Genomic DNA, 4,735 nt, shown 5'->3' on the forward strand with positions numbered 1-4,735 from the left:
AAACAAGAGGGGAATTGGGAAAAGACGAGCATTTGGTATTTGTTGATTATCATCCCAGCATATATTACTCCCCTTTCCAGACCCTCTGAATGGCTCTTATTTTCTATTTTCAAGATCAATGGATTCCAGCCGTGGCTCTTGAGGAAACATGTGCCCAAGTCCAAACCAGTCAAAGCATTCCATGTCCCTAGCTACAGAGATTTGTTCCTGGAGGGCGTGTGGGTCTGATCCAGTCAGAGAGAACCTCAGGACTCTGGTGGAAATGCTGGGACAGAGCCGTTCTCTCCCTCTGGATGGTATAGTATGTCAAGGTAAGGTATGTGACCACAACATCCACTTTTCATCTGGGAGGGGTGGAAGAGGAGGCAGCCCGAGACATGAGAAATGGAGCTGGAAGGATGATAACAGGGTGAATGTCTGCACCCCTGGACTTCACAGTCACAGGGTCTAATGATATCCCTTTTAGCCTTAGAACTGTTAACATTTTGAGCTGGATAATTCTTTGTTGTGGGGATATGTGCTTTTTGTAGGATGTTTAGCAACATCACTGGTCTCTACTCACTAGATGCCAGTAGCACACCCTGCCTGGTGGTAACAACCAAAAATGCCAGTTCAAATTGGATTTTGTTTTGTTCTGTTTTGAAAGTGGCATGGAGCCACCCTGCCTCCAGAGAGATATGATTCACCCATTTTATCTCCCTTCAACTAGCTGGGGTGTGGCTCCAGAGGAAAAGAGAGGCTCAAGAGCCCATCTGAAGATGAACCCCAGGCCAATTGGAGGGGGTGGTTGGAGCCAGCTTCTCTCTCTCTGCTGCCAAACACGGAGGCAGTTGAGGCTCTTCACTCATCGTGTCTTGGATCCCACCATAGAGGGTTCAAGGCCAGTAGAAAAGGGGACATGCAAACCAGAACCAAGCGCCAGTCCCGACAATATCTGGGGTGAAAAAGGCTTGGTTGGATATGCACATCAGAGAATCAGCTTGCTGGACTGGCCAAAATTAAATCCTCATGGGTCTGCTTTGTAGCCAACAGTAAGTGGCTGATTGGTTGTGTGTGGCCCAGCATACATCCCTCCAGATTCAGAAATCCTATTGGATACAGAAGAGTTTTGAATCTTTTTTTTATGCTGCAGATCTCTTTAGAAGTCTAGGGAAGGCTTTATACTCCTTCTTGGAATAATTTTTTTTTTTTCCTTTTTTTTGAGACAGGTTCTTGCTCTGTTGCCCCAGCTAGAGTGCTATGGCACAAACAGTTCACTGCAGCCTTGACCTTCTGGGCACAAGTGATCCTCCTATCTCAGCCTCCTGAATAGCTGGGACTACAGACGTGTACCACCATGCCTAGCTGGAATAATGTTTTTAAATGCATAAAATAGAAGTACATAGAACTAAAAATGAAACCAATTATATTGACATAAAGTTATCAAAATATTTAAAAAACAAATGTGTGTTTTCATAATATGTCTTTTTTATTATGTTAAATGACAAGATCTAGTGACAGTTCTAAAAACTATCACAACTTTGAAGTAGTGATGAATGTAAATTGAGAAAGTTGAAAAAACTCCCACATGATATGAAAATAATAGTTTTTCATATTTTGACAAAGTCACAGAAACTGCTTATAGAAAGTACTAGAGTTTTGTTTTTTCCCATAATTCTAAATGTAAATTCACACTTAGAATTCCAAATGTGAATTCACATTTAGAATTATGGGAAATGCTAAAGCTTAGAGATTAATAAAAATAAAAATGTAATTTTTTCTCCACCCAAGTCCATGAACCTCCTTAAACCCAGGTCAAGATCCTTTGGTAATGAAATCAGTGGTTCTCATCCCCCAGGGGACATTTGGCAATGTTCTAGAGACATTTTTGGTTGTTTCTCCTGGGGGAGGGGTATTGGCATCTAGTGGGTAAAGGCCAAAGATGCTACTAAATATCCTCCAACACACAGCACATCCTCCCACAACAAACAATTATCCAGCCCAAAATGTGAACTGCGCTGAGATCCAAGAACACTTGGATCTGGAGAAACTAGAGTCTGAATGAAGAAGATTCTCCAAAGACAGCTGAGAAACTGCCCCTTGCACATACCACACACCCTGTCCTTAGGAAGCCTGAAAAGCATATTGCCCCTACTTGCACCCTCAGTGTTGCTAGTGTCTAGAAGATGTTCCCATGGTAACACAATTCAAGGCAGACACAGGAAAGAGCACAAGTACAATATGGGTAAAGGAACTGTGTATGTTTTTAAGGGAAAAGCAACTCACTAATAAAAAGACATTTCGTTTGGTTTTGAAAGTTTGGAAGTTCATCAAAAACTAATAAAGCATCTCCTTCCCTACTCTCATCCCAGGAAAAAAAGGCAGGATTGTGATTCACAAGGTTTGTGCTTCTTATAACACCTAAGTTCCCCAGAATGAAAATAGTGTTTGAGACTTAGATCCAGTGAAGACAATCTGGATATCATTTTGTGACATCCAGAGTGGGTTGAGGGTGGTGCTTAAAGATGAAACAGAAATGTACTGATCTGGAGGCGAGAGGCTGGCTTTCCTGAGACTGGAAGCTAATATAAGGGATGGTAACAGATTCCCTTCTCGATCAAATTTTAGTTAACCTTTCTACGAGCCCTCTTCTTACCTAGGCCTTATCTTAGGTCCATCCTTGGCCTGGCTTTAGCAAGAATCCTGCTAACTCAGTTTAGCAAGAAGTCCCCAACCCTTGTTATCTGATCAAATTCCTCACCCTTGATATCTTAATATCTTAGTCCTTGACCTGCCTTTAGTTACAATATTGTTAAGCCAGTTTAGCAAAAATCCCTCTACTATTTCATATCTACTGACCCCAGCTGTCTTTGCTGTAGTCAGAGCTGAGTTCAGTCTCTCTCTACTATTTGAAATACTCTCAAATAAAGTCTCCCATATCATTTTAACAAGTGTCAAAATAATTTTGTTTTAAGGGTCAAGGCCCAGGCTCCACAGTACCGAGAATGGGAAAGTGGTCCCGGAATGTGTGAAAGGCTGAGCACTAAGGGATATAGCTTTCTAGAGAGCAGTGGCTAGGCCCTGGGGACTGAGCCCATGGTCAGCAGGGAGGACTCCTGTGAGGGGGATCTCTATGTCCGACAGAAGCAGAGGACCAGGGGCAGCTCATCCTGAAAGGAAAAGAACAATAGAACTCACGGGGCACTATGAAGAAACTGCACCAACTAATGGGCAAAATAACGAGCTAGCATCATAAGGACAGGATCAAATTCAGAAAAAACAATATTAACCTTAAATGTAAACAGGCTAAACACCCCAATTAAAAGGCACAGAGTGGAAAACTGGATAAAGAGTCAAGACCCATGGTGTGCTATATTCAGGAGACCCATCTCATGTGCAAAGACACATATAGGCTCAAAATAAAGGGATGGAGGAAGGATGGAGGAAGATTTACCAAGCAAATGGAAAGCAAAAAAAGCAGGGGTTGTAATCCCAGTCTCTGATAAAACAGACTTTAAACCAACAAAGATCAAAAAAGATAAAGAAGGGCATTATATAATGGTAAAGGGATCAATGCAATAAGAAGAGGTAACTTCTCAGTGATTACGTATTATATATATATATATATATACACACACACACATACATACATATATATATATATATATATATATCCTAAATATATATGCACCCAATACAGGAGCACCCAGATTCATAAAGCAAGTTCTTAGAGACCTACAAAGAGACTCAGACTCCCACACAATAATAGCGGGAGACTTTAACAACCCACTGCCAACATTAGACAGATCAACGAGACAGAAAATTAACAAGGATATTCAGGACTTGAACTCAGCTCTGGACCAAGTGGACCTAATAGACATCTACAGAACTCTCCACCCCAAATCAACAGAATATACACCCTCCTCAGCACCACATCACACCTATTCCAAAATTGACCACATAATTGGAAGTAAAACACTCCTCAGCAAATGCAGAAGAACAGAAATCACTACAAACTGTCTCTCAGACCACAGTGCAATCAAATTAGAACTCAGGATTAAGAGACTCACTCAAAACTGCACAACTACGTGGAAACTGAACAACCTGCTCCTGAAAGACTACTGGGTAAATAGCAAAATTAAGGCAGAAATAAATAAGTTCTTCGAAACCAATGAGAACAAAGACACAATGTACCAGAATCTCCGGGACACAGCTAAAGCAGTGTTTAGAGGGAAATTTATACCAGTAAATGCCCACAGGAGAAAGTGGGAAAGTTCTAAAATTGACACCCTAACATCACAATTAAAAGAACTATGGAAGCAACAGCAAACAAATTCAAAAGGTAGCAGAAAACAAGAAATAACTAAGATCACAGCAGAACTGAAGGAGATAGAGACACGAAAAACCCTTCAAAAAAATCAATGAACCCAGGAGCTGGTTTTTTGAAAAGATTAACAAAATAGATGGACCACTAATAAAGAAGAAAAGAGAGAAGAATCAAACAGACACAATAAAAAAATGATAAAGCGGATATGACCACTGATGCCACAGAAATACAAACCACCATCAGAGAATAAATACTACAAACACCACTACGCAAATAAACTAGAAAATCTAGAAGAAATGGATGAATTCCTGGACACATACACCCTCCCAAGACTAAACCAGGAAGAAGTCGAATCTCTGAATAGATCAATAACAAGTTCAGAAATTGAGGCAGTAATTAATAGCTTACCTACCAAAAAAAGCTCAGGAC

The sequence above is a fragment of the Pongo abelii genome, chromosome 3 (genome assembly GCF_028885655.2).
Source record: "Pongo abelii isolate AG06213 chromosome 3, NHGRI_mPonAbe1-v2.0_pri, whole genome shotgun sequence".
NCBI lineage: Eukaryota > Metazoa > Chordata > Mammalia > Primates > Hominidae > Pongo > Pongo abelii.